The 24,222-nt window shown below is 41.5% G+C and overlaps 1 protein-coding gene across 1 annotated transcript in view; it reads left to right on the forward strand.

The window, feature by feature from the left end:
* The window catches only part of LOC127429965 (endothelial cell-selective adhesion molecule-like), an 81,536-nt gene that overhangs the window by 41,296 nt on the left and 16,018 nt on the right, over positions 1–24,222 (forward strand). The window lies entirely within an intron of this gene.

A 24,222-nucleotide genomic window follows, 5' to 3' on the forward strand; every position in this document is an offset into this window, starting at 1 on the left:
CTCCTGACAGATTAAAACACAGATCAACATGACAGTTGTACAGCTCCCTCGGTGTGCAGAAGGAAAGGCTGTTTCGTTTAAATATTTGCATGTTCTGCACATATTACAGTAATGTAGAATAGATAATGTGATAGGATGCAGAAATCTGTGAGATCCATTTACAAAAAAACAATTATTTGAACTTTATGGTTCACACAGTCATCTTATGACTTAAAGTTAGTATTTAGCAAACCTCTTTTTATTGTACACTGTAAAAAATGGTAACCTGCAATTGTTATCGTAGGAGCCATTTCTAACCCAAAAGATTGTTATGATGGGGTAACCTAATGGAGTCATGTTGATTCAGACTTTTTAAATCATATTTTTGACTTTGATCAAACCAGTCAATTTCAAAATTAGATATTAGTTTAGATATTTAGTTACAACTTGAAGCACAATTTTTAAATTAACACTTTTGCCTTTGTTCTCATACCAGTGTTTTCTGCCCACTGCAAAATCATATATAATTTAGTTGAGTTTTGAGTGTGAATTAATGTGATGAGAGGGCAAGACAGCGCGGTCCGGCGCGTGTGTTAATGCTCATCTGGGGGTACTTCAGTTACACTCCTCTCCAAAACATGCGACTTTTAGGTGAACATATTTTCTTATTCATTCAAATGTGTTTATGCTAATTGCTTAGCTGCTGGGTGCAGTCAAATCTACAGACTTCAAAATACATGTCATAGCAGTTATTAGAATAGTGATGTCAGCTGAAATGCATAACCTTTTAAAACAAAAGATAAATTGATGAAAATGCACTGAAAAGTTGGATTTTATTCTCCATTCTTCAAGTGCTAAACACACAAGTCTCATCAGTTCAGGATCTGTTGTGCTCATTAAAAGATAATGTTAAGCGCCACTGAACCTGCATATATCCTGACTGTGTTTGGTTCTATATACAGCTGCGTGTCAGTGTTCTCTATCTTGAACATCATCAAATCAGTTTGTTTACCGTTTTCCGATGATCATCTCCACAAGTCTCTGGCTCCTGCACAAATTCACAATATGTGCAGGACAAGGAAAGGCTAATTTTCCCTTCAGTGAATGGGAGGATAACAGAGAAAAAGGAGTTTTATCTTTTACATTTGATCTTTTTTCAGTTTTAAATATATTTCATGTAAAAAGACAGTTCTACATTAGTTTGCCATTGTTTTCTTATGTGGGTTGATTCTGTCAAAAATACTGACTTAAGCAGATCTAAATGCTCGTACTAATTTGTAAACAATAGTCCTACGTTGTTAACATGATAATTAGCCTATGTTTTATTTTCAAAGTAAAGTTCAAATGGTCGCACTATCTCGTCACGCAGAAGTGAATGTTCTTAAAAGATGACGTGCGTTGTATCGGTAAATGCAGTGCATCAGAAATAGAGCAAGGTGTCCATAAACTGTTAGCTTGACGTGAATCGACACTCGTGTCTGGTGTGAAAAGCATATGGGAGTGATTTGCTTTTAATTTGACACAATGTGTCACTCCGCTCGCATCCAACGTAGATAGGAAGTCAAGGTCTTTATTACTAAAATTGGTCTAATTCCTGGCTGATTCTTTGTATTACAATGTGTAGTTTTGAAGATATTCTAAATTTGTATTGTAATAAATGGAATTTTATTTAAAAAGCATACAAATATGTTGTATTGTAAGCAGGGCCGTAGCAAGGAATTCTGGTCCCCCTGACAATATATTGCTCTGGGGCCCATACCTATTAAAAAAATATAGTTTTGTATTTGTTGTGGGCCCCCCTGGACCTTTGGGCCCATTGAATAGTTACCACCTTTCACCCCACTAGCTACAGCCCTGATTGTAAGTAGTATTGTTATTGTAGAACATGTTGATAGGGCCAATTGTTTATATGTTGGGGGATGGGACATAAACACACACACACACACACACACACAAACACACACAAATACACAATACAGACACATGCACACATTCTCAACACATTTTAAGAGGATTAAATCCATAAACCTTATAATCACACTTAGTGTCTGTAAACATTACTCGCACGTGATGATGCAGTCTGGTTCCATTGTCCCCAAGCCAAAGAGTTCTTTTTAATGAGTGCTAATTCCGGTAAAACCTGCCCCAGTCTGTTGCTAGTGCCCACCTCCCAAGACCACACAAATGTAAAAAAGAATTGTAATTGTAATGTTTGATGTGTCTGGTAACATTGTTATGTCAAGTCAAGTTTATGTCAAGTCAGGTTTATGTCAAGTCAAGTTTAAGTCAAGTCTAGTCAAGCTCATGTTTATGTTTATGTTTCACGTTTGTAGTTAGGGTTTTTGGATTTCACTTTTGTTAATAAAATTGCACTTGGGTTCTTCACTTCATCGTCATCGTCTTTGACATTACCAGCACCAGCTCAACGTTACAGAATACCTGACCTAACCATGAACCCAGCAATCCAACTCCAACGCCTACGTCAGGGGAATCGTCCCCTGGAGGATTATGTGGAGGATTTCTGCGCTCTGGCCTGCCGGGTGGACTTTAATGAGGTCACCCTCAAAGACTGTTTCCGTTTTGGATTAAGTGAGCCATTTTCCTCTTTGATGCCTGGCGGTCACAGTTCCCTCAATCTGGTTCAGTATGTCGAACTTGCCCTGCAGATTACTGGTTCTACGTTCACTGTGGGGGAGGCGGATGCCGAGCCGGAGTCCCACGTCATGGTCGACAAGCCGGAGTCCCACGTCATGGGCGACGAGCCAGAGTCACACATCATGGTCGACGAGCCAGCGTTCCATGTCATGGCCACCGAGCCAGCATTCCACGTCATGGCCAGCGTTCCACGCTTTCCATGTCATGGCTACCGAGCCAGAGTTCCATGTCAAGGCCGCCAAGCCAGAGTTCCTCGTCATGGTCGCTGAGTTAGCGCCATCTTTTGCCCCGGATCATGAACCTACTCCATGCCATGTCACAGCAACGCCTCAGCCTGCTCCATGCCATGTTACAGCAATGCCTCAGCCTGCTCCATTCCATGTCACAGCCATGCCTGAGCCTGCTCCATGCCACGTCACAGCCATGCCTGAGTCTGCTCCACGCCATGTCATGGCCACATCTTAGCAGTTGGACCTGGAGATGGTTCCCGCCCTTGTACCCACCCAATGGATGCTTCCTCATGATCAGGCGTGGGGAACTTTTGACCCTCCGACCCCGCCTGGACCCTCCGAGCCCTGGACTCCACCTTGTCCTGTCGATCCCTCGACATCACCTCGGCTCTACGTTCCCTCGGCTCCACTGTGGTCCTTTAGCCTGTTGGCTTTACCGGGGTCCCTCGTCCCTCCAGCTCCTGCTTGGTCTGTCGGTCACCTGACTCCGTCTTGGCTCTCCAATCCTCTGGCTCTGCCTCGTCCTTCCGATCCGTCAGCTCTACCGGGGACCTCCATCCCTATGGCTCCGCCTTGGTCCTCAGCCCCACCTGCTCCACCTCAATCTTCCAATCCCCCAGCTCCACCTTGCTCCTCCGAGCCTCCAGCGCCGCCTTGGTCCTATCTGCCTCCGGCTCCACCCTGGCCCTTCGAGTCTTTGGCTACTCTCTGGATACCAAGTTCCCTGGTGTCGCCCTTCAAGTTTCTCACGGCTCCGCCTTCCATGGCTCCACCCCTCAAGTCTCTCACAGCCCCACTTTCCAAAGCTCCACCCCTTGAGCCTCTCAGGGCCCCACCTTCCATTGACTCTGCCCTGTCTCGCCAGGCCACGCCCTAAGCCTCAAGACCGCCCCCCCCCAACTCCTTACAGATCTTTGGAAATTATGTCATGTTTAATGTGTTTATCCATGTTTTGGGGAGGATATGTAATGTTTGATGTGTTTGGTAATGTTGTTATGTCAAGTTTATGTCAAGTCAGGTTTATGTCAAGTCAAGTTTAAGTCAAGTCTAGTCAAGTTCATGTTTATGTTTACGTTTGTAGTTAGGGTTTTTGGATTTCACTTTTCTTAATAAAATTGCACTTGGTTTCTTCACTTCACCGTCATCGTCTTTGTCATTGCCAACACCAGCGCAACGTTACACTAATCAGGGACACAGTTGTATTTACTCTTTATTGTATTGTCTACAAGCTAGCCAATGTAGTGTGTCATTTTTTTTATACTTTGCTTTTTCTTTTTTTATATAACTATAAAGCACAAATTCATTCACCTTACAAGGAAGTTCCTAATGGTTTATCATCAAAACGCAGCAAATTTCAGCAGAAGCAAAACAAAAGATCTAGATTCTTCCTGTAAACTTGTTTTTCAGCTCCTGTAAAGGCCCTCTTACTTGACTTGTGATCCTTTTATTCATAGGTACGTGCATGTAAAGTTTGGTTCCATCACACGTACACACACGTAGACACCGAAACGTACAATATCAACATACTGAAAGCATCTGAAACGTAAACCCTTTTACATTTGATTGACTGATTAATTTATTTGAGTCCTACAATGTGATTGTGTCTGAGGATTGAACTCACAGCGGTATGTTTGTAAAGGCTCTAGAGAAAACCAGTCGTCAGATGATTCGTAAAAAATTTGTCTCTAAAGCTGCAAATATGTAAAAACCCTTCTGTTTAAGATGTTGTGAATACATTTATATTGTACATTTCATTGTCTACTCTTTCTATATGTACAAAAATGTACATGTAAATTTAACATACCAATGCGATCACCCTGCTTTATCGCATGAAAGTTGTGGGGAAAAAAACTTTATATTCTAAAACGCCATTGAAACTTCTCTTTCAGATGTATTTAAGTTTTAATACTGATGTCAACTCACTGAGCTAATGGCCAGCTACAAAGCATCTGTAGTCACTTCAGAACTTTAAATACAATCTGAAAATTATTCACATGATCAGTTCATACAAATGGCTTCAGTCAATGATGCAAATCGTTAAGATATGGCTTCATAGTGACTCATCAGCTGTAGTGAACCAACCTAGTGAGGTGTCCTTTGTGTCTTTTTAGGCAAAAATTCATACCAAACATTTTCCGTGTCATTGAATAAATAATACTTGGCCTGGAGATGAACTCATGAAATAAGCAGGATGTTTTTTGGCATAGTTGCAAACTTTGGTTTCCGGTACATTACGTTGTTGTTCATTTGCTTTCTTTTCTATTGCTTAATGACAATGCAACGCTGTAGTTTCATAATCTTTGTGAGCATGAGACTCTTGGGATAGTTTAGCCCTATTTGAGTGGAAATGAAGGGTGTGTCATCTGTTTGGGACATCGGCGCCGGAACGAGTTTTGAAGTGGGGGGGCAGCAAACTGGACTGGTTGTGACATCATCACAACAACATTCTGCAGTCAACATGGCCAATTTATAAAATAAATAATAATATAAAAAATGGCCAATTTATACCAGACCAGCTTCCAAGACTGTCAAAATCACGGTGCCTGACTAGTTATTTAACAACATACACAGTTCGAATTCTGACATAATCTAACTACAGAGATGCAAATCTGCTTTTGCACTGACACAGAGACTTGCTATACACGTCATTATATTCACAGTTCACACATACTTTTGATGAGGCAGCCGTCTTCGGTTTCGGATATTTCTGGAACACTGTATTGGCGGTTCAACTGAGTGTTCTTGTGTATGGGTCCCTCTTCTTTATGTATCTATTAAATCGTTTGATAGTCTTTTATTGTTTGTGTCTGCTTTCAACAACGTTACACAAGCACAATATACCCTGTGTTGTATACCGTTTTTAAAGCAGCATATAGCATTCGACATTGTGTGACTTTTAGAGGTTAGAGATAAAGTTATTTCTTCATCCCCAATAATAATATACGAAGCAATATTTGTTCATTCTCCTACTTTGTCTAATGCTGCTGACTTTATGACTGATCTTTGATATCAATCTTGTCTTACTGTGAATTAAGTCAAATTTCCCTCTTGATAGAAGAATAACACGAAACCCACATAGGTTTTAAAACACCGTTATTTTACTTGATAAGCTTGATAACATTGTGCAAACAAACAGTTTAGCTTGATAACATTGTGCAAACAGTATATGGTCATTCTACGACTATCATATCATATAAGTCATATAATGCAAGTTATAACTACTTACATAAACATCTGGACTTGTGTATATTGGAACATCTCCTTATGGTTCAACACGCACCTATAAACAATGTAGAATTGCAGTGACAACTAGCCAGCATGCCCTCATCCACTTGAGGATTTCTGTCTTTTTTTATTCAGGTTCTGGGGCTTTTGTAGATAAGTGGTTAGACTGATTGATCAGACCTCTACATTGTTTCACTTTTCTTGGTGCAAATGGGCAAAATGGCATGTTTACTTATTAGAATTAATATCAGATGCTAAAACTACATCGAATTATAGTCCTTACCAGGATTATACTTTAACGTCTGTTAGTTGTTTATGCTTGAGGACTTGCTATTGGCTGTTGTCATTGCATAATTAATACTGTACATCTGTGCAGGTTTTGCGGACTGTTTGGGGGTGTTATTAATTAACATTAAAAGTTATTGGGGTTATAGTTATGTTTCAAGTTCTGTTTAATGTTAATTATGTCATTTTACGTTATGGCACAAAGTTACCCTGGTGAGATTAGTGTTCCTTTGAGTTAAGTCTGATACTGTTTGAGGTAATGTGGTCTATATCAAGGCTTTTCGGAGCTCTGAAGCCAGTGATCCAATTGATTTGGCAAACAAGTCACTGTTCTGAAGGACCTGTAACACCATTCACTGGTGAGTGACACTTGCTGATGAAATCACATGATTTGGCCAGTATGATGCATACTTAGAAGCATTAGTTTGAAACAAATGTTTTAAGATTTCGAAGCCTACAGAGACGTGCTACTTAAGCGTCCATCACTTGTTTAGGTTTGTTGAAGCCTGACCTGTTGATTGGTTGAGCGAGACATCAGTTTGATCATTAATTTCTATCAAGGACAGCAAAGCAATGACTCAAAGCGGCTAGTAGTCACTTCTATTCAGTCAATTCCCATGCTATACTACTTTTAATGCATGCGTTAGAAGTGCGCATATTTTTATGTCAGCCGAAGTTCACCTGAGGTGTATGATACTTGTCATATGAAAGCTGCTGATGTAAAAATTGACAGGTAAAATTCATGTAAAAAATATATAGGTACATTTTGTCATGACAAACTTTAATGTTGGCTTGATAAAGCCTTACCAGCCAGCCAGCCAGACACAGACAGAACTTTTAGTCTAGGTTTAGGGATTTTGAAAAAAAACCCTAACACAATTCTGTAGAATAACATTATGTTGGCTTTATCATATTTAATGTGCATAGCTGCACACAAAAAAAAACACTCAAAATGCCCTAGCATCATGTGGGTCATTTTTGCAAAGCACCACTCACAATTTCTTTATAAAATGTTTTAATAATAAATTCAAAATAATAAAATAAATATATTGTAATGTACCATCAGTTTTTATGATGCGATTATTTAAAAAAAAAAAAAAAAAAAATATAAAAATAAAAATAATAATAATAATAATAATAATAATAATATATATATATATATATATATATATATATATATATATATATATATATATATATATATATATATATTTTTTTTTTTTTTTTTTTTTTTCCCACAATACATATTGTTCCAAAGCAACTTTACAAAAAAATAGTGCCTTACAACCCTCAGTGAGAAAGCCAAAGATGAGAGTTGCAAGGTTAGGGAACCTTGGGAGGAACCAAAATTCACCACTGTCAGGCTGATGGACAGTGGTAATCTGGATGAATTTTCTTCTGCATGAAGTATAGTGAGTCAGCGCACACTTTCTGAATGAGTGTTTCCTGTTCTTAAGAGGATTTCTTTAATTTGTACTTTACAGAAAGCCATGTGTAAAAACATGAATGTCGAAAAGGCAGAGTAAATTGTAGGGAATGGCCTAATTAACCTCCTAGTGAAAATTTCAAAGATGATATCAGTTCTGAGTTGCCATAGCAGCTCTCTGATCTCCCAGGAAAAGATACATCCAAGAGATGAAAAGACATCCATTCCTCTCACTGATGTCTAAATATCCCAAAGCCCATGAATCTAGGATGGTCTGTCCAGTAAGGTCTCTGTGATTTAGTTTAGATTTTATATATGTGTTTTTTTAATCCAGACAGCTCACCCCAGAGCTGAACTCTGCAGACCTGTCTATGAATAGACGATAGCTATTTAATAGGAGCATGCACAGAGAAGGGGGTGCTGGTGTGTAATAAAGTTAGTTTAATTACTGGAAGCATTCTGATCCTTATACACTCATGAATAACAAAAAGTTATTTACTGGGGCTATTATCTCTCTTCTATTAGTATATGTTGATAAGAATTGTTATCCGTGCTTTACATTTCCCCCCCTTATTGTTATGAAAATCTAAACATGTACAGTATATCAGCAGAATAACAGTTATGGTCTGTACAAAATCCTTTCTGCTTTTTTAAACATATAGGGCCAAAGCAAACAAACCCAGCATTAGCAAGTACAACAGTTTCCTGTGAACCAGAGTTTGGTCAAACAAATTGTAGATAACTCCAGCACACCCTACTGTTTCCATCTTCTACAGAAAGAATGCGTAAACTGCTTTCCATCCATCCTTATCTTCAGAACCTGAGGCAACATGCAGCTTCAAATCCCCTGATACTGTCTATGTCCATTAAAGGTCCTCTGTGACTCCTGCCCTTATCCTGCCTGTGTGAATCACAGCCTGTCATATACCTGTACTTGTTAGAGAGGACAAAGTGAGTTATGATCTGCTATCCTGTCTTCACCAGAATCTAATGAGTAGCATGATTGTGAAGTCATATAACTATGTGTGAGAATCAGCAGGGACTTGGTGATGCTATACTGGCGAAATTATACTTTTCCCTCTTGTATTCGCACACTCAAAAGTAACCCCCGTAGGGACGTCATCAACACCAATGGAGGACAGCAGGATTGGAGCTACACTTTTGTTAGGGCTGTTTAACACAAACTGTTGCTGCATCCGAAAACGTAGGCAGCTACCTTGCTGCCTAATAATTTAATGGCTTAACCAACAGCGTTCTTCAATGAATGGAAAGGAAACTGGTCTCAGAACCATTTGAAAAGCACATTATTTTCATCCTACTTCCTTATACAGCCTTCAAAGGCAGCATTTTCCAGTTTTTGGGTGCAGCCTGTGTCTTCAGGTTACAGTCTTTACACTGGGCACGTAAGCCGTGCATGCCATGTACCTGAAGCCTTAGTGAGAGGAGAGATGAGGTCCCTATTTTAACGACATGGCACACGCTGAACTCATGAACATGAAAACATGTTGGAATTGCACTATAAACCTATTTATCAACACTTATTATTTATGTCCGTTATCCCATGAAAAAAATCAATGTAGTAATCCAGAAATGACATTATTTTCTGTAGTCACAGAGTACAGATGTGATGAAAACTCAAAGTTTGTCTCCCGTTGAAGTCACGCTACAGGTCTGCTCACCTGCTCACACCTCTTTGCGTATCTCATTGCTTTGTGCGTCATATGTGTTTGACCAGTCACAGGCTGCAGCACCTCCCACAGTCCCTCTTCTGGGAAGCTGATAATTCTGTCTAAAGTCCTTCTAAACGGCGAAGAGGAACTATAGTGCAAAAATGACGAAAAGTACTATTTCTGGGTAAAAGTACCTAAAACGTACTTTAGTTCCTGCAGTGGGAAAGGTTCTATAAGACACATTTTCACTCCCAGACATAAGACATCTGCCACTGAACACTAGCAAACATGAGGTTTTGTCTGTGCACTGATATTCTGATTTTTCACGTAAATTCACAACTTGGATGGAAACATAGGTACTGCCAAAAATCTGCTTATTCAAAAAATCTGATCACTTATACATTACATTTGAATCATTGGGTTACTGTCTGCTTTTGACATCAACATGTAAACAACCATGCACACAACAATTGCACACACTAGATAAGCTGGTAAGAACACCAGTAAAGGTGTTTACATGCAACAAAAAATCGGTGTAATGGGCAAAAAAGTAGTCTTTTGCTCACTGTTTTTTTGCTAAACCTTTTTATGACCTTACCTCGATAAAGGAAAGCAGTTTAAGGCATTTACATGACCACACACATTGATGGCTTATTAAGCATAAAATATGTATGTATCTGTGCATGTACAGTAAATGTGCTCATTGTAAAGCCATAGAAGTAGCGAGCGTAGGCACTTCAGTGTCAGTAAAAAAAAAAAAAGGGAATAGTGTAGATTGGTTCCAGCATATTCACCATTACATGAAAACCCTGCTTTCTCTGGGTATATCCTTGCAAATGAGAACAAGTTGACATATTCTTAGCTTGTTTAGAGTTTGCATTTTGGTTGAATAGAAATAATTGAGTGTTCGTTGAGCTAATGCCACAATATGTTTGGTGTGAACTAAAAATGTTTTTTCATCACTAGAATATTGATACAGTATTGTGAGGTAAAATATTGCAATACTTGTCTTAAAAGTGACATTCTAGTGTAAGACTTACTGCTAGACTAGCAGAGTAATCTTCTTGAGCTCTTGCTCTATACATAATTTAAGCCCAGTCCATCTGCCTGTTGCATGGATTAATATTTTCTGCACAGATTTGTAGGAGGAGATTGTGTCCATATGCCGGAGGCTATGGAGAGAGTAGCTTTGTGGAATGGCATAATGTTCTTCCCGCAGCCTTGAGTGGCAGAGATGGATAGCCCTTCAGGACTGTCATATTCAGGCTGACTGATGCTCTCCGCAGTCTAGGCAGTGCTCTTTAGATTTATAGCGCACTCCCAGGCCACCACACCAATCAAAACAAAGCATCTGCGCCAATCCAAGAGCAGTCAGACATGTAAACAAATATAATGATCCTTGTTCAGCTCAGATCACTCAAAGCAAGGCAGCATGTAATGCCCCCAATTTTTTTTTTATTGAAAATCTATATATCTGCCAGCACCATAGTATCTACCAGTGTATTTATGATCAGCTATTGATTGAACTTGTAGAGTCTATTAATTCTATATACATCAAGGTATTATTTCTGTTGCCACAGTTTTGTAAAAGGTCAGCTGACAGCTTGGGTCGTGATGACTGAGAGCAAAAAATTGTTATATTGATTAAGACCATATTTTTTGCCGATATGTTTTTCTCACGCCCTGCAGTCATTCTATTTCAGATTCTCCTGTAATGTCATGGCAAAATATATAGCCTCTGTTGTACAATGTATTCTTTTTCAGAATAATATTTGTTATTATAGTAGAATGTGTGTGTCAAAGAGTGAGAGAGAGGTGTGAACACAAGGAGAGGAGGTAAACTGAACAGAGATAATAGCAGTTCCAAAACCTTGTAAGCTGCCTTCATAGCAGCGTTGTGCAAAATTCAGAACTTCAGAATGAACTCAGTTCATGATTTGGAATTTGAATTGAATTGGCCATGCCCCACAGGAAGTTGAATTGAATTTTGAATTGGAATGATAGGAAGTGGAATAACTGAACTGCAATCAAAGAAATTCAACATACTCACACAACACAATTTCATTAGTCCAAGTCACATTTTGTGACAATTTTCAAGTTTGAGCTTCATCAACATATTGGCAGCCAGACAGAGGGTTACTAAACGTGCATTAGCGTCTGCCAGTGGGAGGTCGTTAATCTCTTTACTGTCGGGACTCACTGCTGAGTTAATGGCTTCAAAAACTGAAAAATCACATCAGACTTGCTTGAAAAAAACACTCTGTCACCGAGGCGGGCTTTTGTGTTCTCGTCGTGACCAATGAGCTTCTTCTTTTACTGAAGAACTGAAAAGACGTCAAGCTTATCTAAACGTTTTCATCACACTCAGCTGCATATCATCACAAATTATATGATTCTGTCATCAAGCATTTTTCTAAACTAAAATGACTATTGTAAACCAGAAAGTAGAGTCACAACAGTCTGTTTTTGTTGAACGTCATTTCTTTACTCACTGAAAGCTGCAAATGGACATGCACGTTCTACAGAAAGCCTGGATGGGATAAATAGACAATCACACACTTTCACAAGGTATGTTACTCCACGAATCATACACCTTGCTCTTTTGGAGCATTTGTTTCGGAACCTGTAGGTCAGCTTGTCACTGTAATTCATTATCAAAATGCTGATATAGCCTTTTGGCGGCTATATTATATAGGTCAGTCTTCACGATTGCTTCTCTCTTTTGGATAGTGGCAGAAAAGACACGTAAAAATGTGGCTTCACTCTTTCTGTGTTTGTGTGTGCACAAGTGTGTGTGTTTGTGTGCAGGCATGGGAGGGAGAGAGAAAGAGCTCTGTGACTGTGAAAGCAGGTACTTTTCAATCCAGAAATAATAAGAATAACCACAATGTAAATTTTACAGTTTTGGTCATTTTCAAATATACCCTTGTGAAAGCAAACCGAACCATGAAGAAAATGCAACATTGTAACTATTTTAGCCCCTGTTTCGGAACAAATCAAGCAAGATTACTAGGTTTGGGAAAGAGCTCCCATGTTAGGTCAAGGGTCTGTGACCATACATGCATGACGGATCGATCTAAACTTAAAAGGATTAAGAGGCCCTTTGATGTGACAAAACACTTAAAATTGCTTAAAATAGCACCAGAGATTAAATTTATGTAATGCTATTTAAAGAAGCCATCCCCATTATTCAATTGCCATCTGCCAGAAAGCTCTTGCTTAACCTACAAATTCCTCTTTCAAAAGAGAGGGCATCCATAATTCCCCACATCAGCCCTTGCCCTTGCAAACTTCACTCACCATATACCGCTGACCCTGCTCTCAGCACTCAAGGTAAACCTTCCAATAATTAACCCTGCATTCCCTCAACAAGAGAGTCTGAAATGAAATGGGGAGGGTTGATCTTGCCCGGTGTAACGGGAGCCAGCTGGTATGTGATAGCTGTGCGGTATGTGTAAACCTCACTCCCCTGGCCCCAAGAGGCGCACTTGCGACTGACGCTAGAGGCTGTAGCCTTTAGCTTCCTCTTTAGTGCTCCCGCTTCCCATGCCAGAGATGCTGGGTTTGAAACTCGCTCAGAGCGGGTCAAGCAGGACCAGTTACAGTGGTACCATGACCCGGATGGGAGTGAGGTTTAGGGGGGTGAGTGTAACGGGAGCCAGCTGGTACGTGATAGCTGTGCAGTGTGTGTAAACCTCACCTCCTGGCCTCAAGAGGCACACTAGCAACTGACACTAGAGGCTGTAGCCTTTAGCCTCCTCATTAGCGCATCCACCTCCCATGCTGGAGATACCGGTTCAAATCCCATTTGGAACAGATTGAGCAGGACCGGTTACACCAGCATCGTCCATACCACAGTTAAGTGCTTTGTGATGTGCATCTGCCCAAGGTTAGCAGGTATTTTAAAGTCTGGCTCAGATCGGGAAGTCACGTGACGCCATGCAAGGGGCAGACGTGTGAGCGATGAGCTCTGTGCACTTTGCTAAATTTGTAATTATTTTCATGTTATAATCTGGTGAAATTTGATACACCCAGTTACACATTTGCTCTTTGATGCAAAACATGGCAAAGAAGTCAAATCCTCGGGCTCTGGAGACATTAAAAGACACTTACGTTTTCAGGATGAAAGCCCCAACAGGCCTACAGGCCGGGGACTCGATTTGGATGGCACGGCGGGAGAGGAGATCCAGCGTTAGTTGTCCAACATGTCAGTGATGTTGACGAAGACTCTTGCTGACTTGGAGGATCTCGCTGTAATATGTTGATCGATTATGGCGATAGAAATAATATTCTCTGAGCTAGTTACAAGAGTGACTGATGTTGAGAGACGAATCAATTTTTTGGAAACTTCGGAGAGGGAATTAACCGCTAATCTGCCCGCGACCAAAGTTGATTTAGAACATCTCCTTGAAAAGCTTGAAGATCTTGAGAATAGAAGCTGTTGGGCCTCATGTAGTCAGATAGAAGACAAAGGCAGGCCTAACACAGTCGTAAAACCTAACTCAGGCCCCCACATAAGTCATAAATTATACTGATAAAAATCGTGCCAAAATCAAACAAAGGGAGTCCAAAACAGACTACAAATCCCATGAAGCCTTGCTCACTAAAGGATTGAACTCTCAACTCCTATTGGATGAGGCACACGACAGAACGCACCTCAACCATGACATCATCAGGAGTAGAAATACCTCTGAAATGCTTCCGGGATTTGCTTCCAGCAACTTTGCTCGCCGTGTGTAGAGTCAGCTCATCGCTGATCTCAGGTGCAGCCTCGTGGCACAAGGAAGTAACGTCCGACTTGAAACTGAGGCCATACAAACTCCATGTCGCTGGACGAGTTGAGATTACTCTGTGTTCCACCGAACACTCTAACGGATCCGAAGGAGACCGCCGAGCAATCTGCATCTTCATCCATTTGCCTGCAGAAGTGAAGAGATAAAAGATTTCTCTTCCATCTTCAATCAAATCGACGTCACTAATTTCTCCGCCAGCCCGCCGAGAGTCAGCAGCCGTACCGCCCGCCGACAGAGCGAGGAAACGGCCTCCCATCATCACCCGAGCCTCGAGGAACCGAGTCTGACTTAAAGGACGGATGAACACACATTCTGCATCCTCATGCAATTCAAGTAAGAGGTTTACGTCTGGGCAGAGATAGAATATTATAGTGTGTTATTCTTGTGTACCAAGGTTTTTGCTTGTACAGTTTACGGACTGCCATGTCCGCTCATTATTAATACTCAGGGTATTAATTATCACGAATTTGATTTGCTATATTGTGGTCCAACCACATTGGGCTGTTGTGCATTTCCACCATCGTGGGTGAGACCGGCAAACTGAGTTTATCCATTAAAGAATCAAAGAACACGGAACGGTTTACGAGCCGTCCACCGCATCTCTGAGTGATAAACTAACAGCTGCTTTCTCTCCCACGATCGCGAAATCGGCTTTGGGGCCGTCACTTAATTCTCTCTCTCTCTCTCGTACTAACCACACACACACACACGCACGATCCCTCACAAACATTCTCGGACACATTTTTGGCTAGTAGATAGCTTCGTGATAAAGCTCAGCTTTGTCCCTAAGCTATCGTACAAGCAGATACACGCGGTACTGGTAGACGCCATTGACTGGTTTCTCTCCGCCCACATTCGCGGCCATATTCTCTGGCCGGAAGTCTCGCGTGACATACTCTCCACAAGAGTCACGTCCGCCATTTTGTTTGCGTCCCTCCTTACACACACTCTCACACACACACTTTATGTGTTATAGGATTATTTTAGTTTCCATATCTAATCATATCACTGTTTAGTTTGTAGTTGTAAGTCGGAAGTTTACTGACTGCATTGTATTAATTATTAATTGATATTACTGCATAAATAAACTTTGTTATATTACAAAAAGAAGTGTTTTGGTTTGTTTTGCATACACCTGTGTCATGCTGACGGGATGTCAGTGCTCAGATTCAAGCCTTCATTCATTGTTTTTTTTCCCAAAAATCGATATTCTTCGGATGTCGATTTTCCTAAGAAAACAATCTAATATTGAGACTGTTATACTATCTGGTTATTAGTCCCTGATTCCAGGGTGGTGCCCCATCAATGTTAATCCTTATTAATATTCTATTGATTTTTGATAATTGATAATTATCTTTGATGATTGTTGACTTTGAATGATCAATAAGCTAGTATTAATTTTAATTAATGCTTCGTTGTTGTTAACAATTAACGATTATCTTTGATAATTGTTGATTTAAAGGATTAGGAAAAGCTAACATTGATTCTCATCAATGTTCTATTGATTTTAATAATTAATAATTGTCTTTGATAATTATTAATTATTGCTAATAACCAAACCCGCTCCTAAACATAGCGCACTTCATTTACTGGAGCCCCATATGAGGTTTTAATGAGTTAGATTCAATTAATTAATTTAAATATTAATTAATAACTAAAGAAATAATTATTAATTATTTCTGATAGTAACACTGATCTAAACAACCAGTAAAGCCCGACATAATAATTGGTGCCCCGTGTGAGGAATCCTACGTGCCAGTTCTGTCACAGTGTGTATGCATAAGAATCCAAAGTAATAACTTGAATCATTACTTCAAAGTTTGGTTCTGTTTGACAATTGACTTCTCACAACTTGCCAAACATAAGCCAGTGTGGTGTGAAAGTGCTCTTAAGAGTGAATTAGAGGTTGGTCAATTTATGATAGTCTGCTTAAAGCCTACTGTTGTTGTTATTTAATTTCTAACGCTTTCACCTAGATGTTACAGAGAGGTGCCAAGTCACTTCATTGACGTCCACCAAAGAGAGAACGCAGTGAAATTCGCACATTACATAACAGTAGCCCGTAAGCCACAGGTCGAAGCCTCTCACCTGTGCGTTCGTGACGGCATTATAGAAACTGTAAAACAACAAGCTATCAGAGCCACTGTGTCGCAAGAATTTTTACTGCCCCAGTAAAATGAGTCACCAATCGCCCCGCGTGACTGGAGCTGAAGCTCCACAGAGGTTAGTCGACCCAGCACTGCAAGATGTAGTCGCTGCTGTCCTCCCGTCTCTCCGTAGAGGAGAGAGAGAACCTTAACGGCTACAATATTAGTCGTTGTGATGAAGCGTTACAGGAACTAGTTGATTATGTCAACAACCCGGTCGGGAAGCCAAAGCGCACAATCCCGGACCTAGTGGGCCAAATGTTCCTTCTTCATCACCGCAGAACCCAACTGCAAACCGCAGAGCACCAGGCCCAGCTCGCCCAGCTGCAGAGCAGCTACCAAGCGGTGCAGAGGGAAAATCTAAGCCTGCACCAAGACGTTAGGTGCACCCAAGCTGAGAAAGTCCAGGCACAGGAAGATAATGCCCGGATGCAGGAGGAAAACGAAACCCTGCGCAGGCAGCTTCAAGCTGCCCAGCTAAAAGTAGAGTCAGATCAGGTAAGTGCAGCTGAAAGGCACAGCACAACATCTGACAGAAGAGGGCCCCCTCTTTAGCGCTACGCATAGAAATGTGCCCCTGAGAAAACCAGGGACACACGCTAGGAGCCGAGCTGCCCCTAGTGGTACAGTCTCTGACTTCATCCTCCAAGACACCTTTCAAGCTCCTCCAGCGGCCCGCTGGTTGGATGCAGGCGCCCCTCCTTACAGTTGCCCTCCTCAGTCAGTTTTCAGTCACGCCACCGTGCATTTCAAACCGACTGATTCCACACCACGGAGGGGGGACAATTCTTTTCAAGCCTAGAATGGTGTAAGCGGCTCGATGATCCCATTAGCCAGGGAGCTGTACACAACACGGGGTCCACCCCCACGTGTCAACTGGACTCCTTCCCCACCACGAAGGGGAGGAAGTCGTCCTCATCGCTATAGCAATCTGAGTGACTATGGTGTTTCGGATGACTTGGACGACCCGTGGTCATACCGCCACCAACACTTGCGCATCCGACAACTCGAGTCCCTCGCAGGGGACATAGAACGCTTTGACCCAAGTAATCGAGATTCAAACATTGACAGTTATCTCAGAGAAATTGAGCATTGCCTGGTTGACTTGCCTTATGCTTCGTCGCGTGAAAAACTCAAGCTTATATGGAAGACCGCGGTAAGGAGTGTCCATGCATTCATGAAAACGCCTCCGACTGGTACTCGAAACCGCTACTCAGCTCTGTGTAAAGCCCTACGCAAGGAGTATTCGCTGTATATCGACGAAGCCTCCGCTACCATAGCTGCTTTCGCCATCACCCAGAAGAGGCACGAGCCTCCGTGTGAGTATTACAGATGCCTGAGAACCACGTACTTCCAAGGAAGTAACGCACCAGGTCTGGAGGAGGAATGAGCTTTCAAGTCTCTCTTCCTTCACAACCTCCACGAGTGCGTGCGATATGACGTCACGGTGCACTGCAGAACGGGCAACCTCATCATGCAGGAAATCAGAAGATATGCGCAACTGGCATGGGAGACACGCGTGCGCTCTGCCCGAGGGCATGAAGGCGACGCCAGAGCCCTGGGGATCCAAGCCTCATATGCAGACCTAGCGCTTGAAGGCAACGAAATGCCTCGTGTTAAGGTGAATGCTAGAACAGGACCCCAGAGGCACCGATCACCCCGCCAGCAGGGTAGGCAACAGAACCAGGAGAAGGAAAGGCGTGGTTCGAACAAAAACCCAAACAAGAAGATGGGTGGGTAGAAAAGGTTTCAAATCCCCTCAGAGAACAAGATTTGAGAAAAGAAATGGAGGATATAAGGAAATGATTGACTGAGTTAGTAACTAAGCTTGACGTGCTCCAATGTTCACCAGGTCCGCCGACCTCCTCAAAGGAACACGGCACTGAAACCCCATCAGTATGACTAGACGATGTACCCCCTCCCGTTAATGCCAAAGTTTAATTTGTAGGTCGGGAAAAGGGGAACAGGGTCCAAGTTGCTCCCCAAAACAGTCACTCCTAACATGCCACACCCTCCTTTTCTGACCTTCTTGGACGATCTGTACCGTAAGGTCAACGCCTGACACATGGGTCATTCAGCTCCCACACACTACTCGACACCGGTTCCGAAATAAGTCTAATGGGTTCCAACACCTTCGCAGAGGTGGCTAGAGCAAAGCTCTCCCTTGGCAAACCGTTATAGACAGAGACCTGCAATGTAAGCATCACAAGGACTTACTGAACCGACTGGCTCCACTCATTGATTGCCGTCGTGGACACGTGGGCTCAGGTTGACATACCGAGACCACTTGGTCCAGAAAACAGTTTGCCAGCTTCAGATGGACAAGTCGCCATCGTCCAAATATCCAGCAGAGATGACGACTCCAATAAGAACAATTACAGGGCCTGAATAAAACCTTTCAGGGTACTATAGTCACTGTAAATTTGCACTCCGTTCTTATCAATAACACTTTGCATGCTTTAGGGACTTTGTCAGAGAAGACAACTTATGTGTGTATCATTAGAGATCTAATGCAGGACCTCAGGGAAATTAGCTCCTCAGTCAACAGTCTGAGTGGTGGAAGGATTCCAGCTTACCTGGTCTCCCTAGACCTTGTCGAACAAATCCTTAGATCCGCTACTATCTCCATTGTGCAACCCTCACAGATACACCTGGCATATAGTTTTGGCATTGAAATTCCAAACCATGTAAATCCTCAGAACCTCATAACAGGATTTATCCTCAATCTACCATCATAGGCAGAATATATACAGACTAAAGTCCGTATTTAATGTTGGTTTTCAGAGAGGTAATGCACACATTCACCTCAAAACACCACCAACACTCACCTACCATGATGAGGACCCCTCGCTCTACCTTATCCCTAACCTTAACATGTGTACCAAGACAAAGGACATTCATTGGGTTTGTCCAAACGCAACCCCTTTGTTAGAGAGGTGACTAACTACCTCTGCGGCCTAAGAGCCGAATTCCCTGAACAAGTGTTAAGGTAGCATGTCCAACAAAGATGAAGGAACAGAGACAAGGGTAGAGCGAGCAGGCAATCTCTGGCTCGCTAACACACCAGCCACCGAAGTCCCAATGTCAAACGACTGCCATGATACAGCCACTAACTAAGGCTACCAAACCAAATGGTGTTCTTAATGGTTCCCCAAGGAGCCACTGTGCACATTGACGATATTGTCCTCCATCATCTCAACGTCAACAAACATGATGAAGAAATTGAGATCATGGACGCATTTAGAGGTCACAGCCTCACCGTTGATGACACCCTTCGACAGCAGCTTCAGGCTGAAGGGATGAAATTAGTGAAGTTCAGTATCAAACCGACTGGCTTGACCACTATATTTCCTAGTCACATAAGCAGATCGTCATCTTACCAAGAACACCCTATCTGTTTGATTGCCCTCTGGCTCCTCCTTAGTGGTTGGATCATCGCAATTATTGCACGACATGTACAGGTACATTCAACACCTACAGGCCAGACTGGACTCACTCCTCGTACAACCGTGTTTTACACACCAGTCTGAGCCCATCCCACAGGTTAACCCCAATCATTTCCAAGGATAAGCCTTTTAACCTTTAACCCTCCTTTCCTCTGACATTTTAGAGGTTCTACTTTGATTTTGTGTTATGACCAAAGAACAACAAAGGATTGTGTTACGGTTAATGCTGTGCCTTCCAATAACTTGAAATGTTTATGTGTGATGAATGTAGTTTTAGATTTAGCTAGAAGTTCTATGCCCAGATGTGCCTCAATCTCTGTCCAGACGATAAAGCCACAGGAATAACGTTCGAATTGTTGGAATTTCTGAGTATGAGGAGGGCAGAGATATGGTGAAATTCCTAGATGAGTTTTTCCCGAGTCTGCTCGACATAACAGGCCACAAGCTGGAAATTGAGCAAGCTCACAGAGTCCCAGCTCACAGATTTGCTGAGGGAGACAGGCCCTGATCGATTCTGGCCAGATTTCTGAGATCATCCGATAAAGATCTTATGTTGCGCCAGGCGAGGTGCAAAGAGAAGCTTTCTTGGAAGAACCATAATATTTTCTTGTTCCCGGACTTTGTGAGTTTGACAAGAGAGAAACGCGATCGGTTCAAGGAATGTAAGAAACTCTTACATCAGCGAAAGATCACTTTTGCTCTGATGTTTCCGGCCAAATTGAGAATAGAAACGAAGGACGGTCGCAAAGTATTTACATGCCCCATCAGGCAATGTCTTTTATTGAATCAATGGGTGAGTAAACCATTGGGTGTTTCTCATGTGAGTGGGTCGACTCGCTGTACTTATTCTGGCTTTTGAGGAAGCTGGGCGTCATTTTGGTTTCTTTTTGCTTATTGCGTTAGCTCCGCCGAGCGGCTGGAGCTTGTTTTGTGAATAACACTTTTCCTTAAAGAAACTTTTGCATTGACAAAAGATTACATTTGCACTGAAGTTCCCGGCCTGTTTGAGAGTGGACACTACGGATGACCGCAATATATCTACATGCTCACACAAAGGATGTCTTTTATAAAGTTGACGGATTGTGTAAGTCATGGTATATACTTTTATGCGGCCTCCAAGTGAATTGACTCGACCACCTAGGGAACCGGGATGCCAGTTTTGTTTCTTTTTGTATTGGTTCCGTCTAGCGGCTGGAGCTTGTTCTGTTGAATAACACTCCTTTGGAACAGCTGTAGATTAATCTGTTCATTCTTTGTGCTTATTCCTCCTGCTGGCTGTAGTTTGTTTTGTTGAGTTTTTTTATGGGACATTGGAATGATTACTTCATCCGTTGAACTCATAACAGCCAGCTCACTGAACATTGTCTGTTAGAGGAATCTGAACGGTTTTATATCAGCTGGAATTTGTTTTGTGGAAGATCACACCTTTGAGACAGTTCTGTGAATGAATCTACACATTCTTTGTGTTCATTCTTCCTATTGGCTGGGTTTATTTTACAAAGTGTTTTCTGTATTTTCAAATTTGTGAGGCAAAATTGTGCAATCCAATGGCAAAGTTGTCATGGGGGCTCATGAGCATTCATGGACATTTTGAGTTTAGTGGGATTGTCGCCGGTTGGCGCTTTCGTGCGCGGGGTTAATGTGCACGTTTTTATTTTTTCTGTTTGTTTTGTTCAGGGTTTAATTGTTTCATTAATGGGGAATGTGGTCTGTATAATTTTGTTTTTGACACACAATTTATTTTTTCTACTATATCAAAATGTCAAATGTTAATACGAGTATACTATCTCTCTCCACATGGAATGTAAATGGGTTGGGGCACCCCATAAAAGGAAGGAAGGTTATTACTTTTCTTAAACGTAAGAAATATGATATAGTATTTCTTCAAGAAACACATCTCTCCCCGCAGGAAGCTGAAAAATTTGGAAAGATATGGGGTGGACATGTTTTTTTTAGTGCTGGCTCAAATAAGAGCAAGGGAGTCATTATATTGGTAAATAAACATCTACAATTCAAATGTCTCAAACAGACTAAAGATAAATTAGGGAGAGTCATTATTGTTTTAGCTGAAATTCAAGGGCAAAGGTTGATTTTGGCTAATATTTACGCACCTATCGCTGATGATCAGGGCTTTTTTATAGATCTTGAAGGGATGTTGCAAACCGCTGGCACCCCTCATGATATAATATTGGGAGGAGACTTTATTCTTTTGATGGACTCAGTCCTTGATCACAGTGAAGCAAAAGTGTGTAAACCCCCTAGAGCAACATTGACGCTTCACAGGATGTGTAAAAATATATAATATAAGTAAAAAAGATATTTGGAGACTTTTGAACCCATCTGGTAGGGACTATACATTTTTTTCATCAGTCCATAAGATTTATTCTAGAATAGATTTTTTTTTATATCCAAATCCCTCATTTCATCTGTTGTTGATTGTTCAATTGGAAATATCTTAGTCTCAGATCACGCCCTGGTGAGTTTAGAGGTGTTGCCATATACAGAGAAAAAGAAATCATATAGTTGGTGCCTTAATGTGTCCCTTTTGCAAAATCCTGATTTCCAACAAATGTTAAAGACTGAAATCAGTGTTTATATGGAGACCAACTGGTCCTCACTATCCTCTGTGGGCGTGGCTTGGGAGGGACTTAAGGCAGTTCTTAGGGGTCGGATCATACAGTATGCCTCATTCATCAAAAAATCCAAAGCACGAGAACTCGTGGAGTTGGAAGAGAATATTAAAAGTGCAGAGGCAGAGCTGAGGCCTCAAAGAATTGACCCGATTGAAATATAGATATAATACTATTTTGTCGCAGAAAGTGGAGTTTTGGTTATTCAGGGCAAGACAGTCATACTTTGAGTTGGGTGACAAAGCAGGGAAGCTTTTGGCTAGATATATAAAGCAGAGAGTCTCTTTCTATCATTCCCTCAGTGAAATCTGCTGGTGGTGAAATTTTTACCTCAGCCATTGATATTAATAATGCCTTTAAAGAGTTCTATCTTGATCTTTAAAGCTACACGTCTTCGTCTACTGATGAAAATATTAGAAACTTTGTGGAACCATTATATCCTTCTAAACTGACGATTGAGCTTGATTCTGAGATAACCTTGGAGGAGCTTGACGAGGTAATTAAGTCCCTACCTACTGGCAAGGCTCCGGGGCCAAATGGTGTTGCCGCAGAAGATGATTTTCTAGGGGTGGTGGCGGAGGTGTGACGCATAAGCTTCTGCTTTATGCAGATTATATTTTATTATACGTCTCTGAACCTACTAGATCTATGCCTTGCCTCCACAGAATTAATAATTCCTTTTCCAAGTTCTCAGGATACAAAGTTAATTGATCTAAATCCGAAGCTTTGGCTCTGACAGCGTACTGTCCAGTAACGGCTTTCCAGCCGGGCGCCTTCCAATGGCCCAAACAGGGCATTAAGTATTTGGGAATTTTATTCCCAGCAAATTTGTCTGATTTAGTAAGTCAATTTTGACCCTTTATAAAAATATTTTTGAGCGATGTGGGCAGGTGGGCTTCATTACTTTTATCGATGATTGGGAAGGTTAATGTTATTAAAATGAATTGTATTCCAAAATTTAACTACCTGCTACAATCTCTCCATGTAGATGTCCCCCTCTCTTAATTCAAGCAATTTGATAGCATAGCGAAGTCCTTCATTTGGAATGGTAAACTTCCCAGATTGCATTTTAATAAGTTACATAGGCCGATTGACAAAGGAGGGCTAGGCCTACCCAAGATTCTGTTTTATTACTATGCGTTCAGTCTCAGACATTTGGCTCATTGGTCACTTCCACCTAAGAGAGCCCCTCCCTGGTTTGTTATTGAACATGCAGTTCTTGCCCCTATTTCACCATTACAAAGCATCTCTATCAAACTAATCGGAAAAGTTAAGTTACACCCCGTTATTTCGCATTTACACTCGGTATGGACTAAAGTGTCCAGATTGTTTAAATTGGACACTTATTCAAATGTTGCCTTGAGCATATGGCAGAACCCAAAATTATGTATTCGCAAGTCCCCTTTCTGCTGGCCAGAGTGGATTGTGAGGGGGGTTGCTACACTCAGTAACCTATATGAAAGTGGAGTGTTGAGACCGTTTGAAAACTTGGTCCAACATTTTGGGATCCCCAGACCTCAGTTTTATAGGTATTTACAATTGCGCCACCTGCTTTGTACTATTTTTGAGAGTAGCACACACCCCCCTAAGGAGGCAGATGTTTTGGGAGAGGTGATTGCGGCTTTTGGAAAAGGTCAGAGTATGGGGGATGGAGCTTTAACTTCTATTAAGAGATTATGGGAGAAAGATTTGAATTTGTTATTGGAGGATAGAGTGTGGACTAAGATTCTGAAAAA

This window comes from Myxocyprinus asiaticus, chromosome 39 (genome assembly GCF_019703515.2).
Source record: "Myxocyprinus asiaticus isolate MX2 ecotype Aquarium Trade chromosome 39, UBuf_Myxa_2, whole genome shotgun sequence".
Classification (NCBI taxonomy): Eukaryota; Metazoa; Chordata; class Actinopteri; order Cypriniformes; family Catostomidae; genus Myxocyprinus; species Myxocyprinus asiaticus.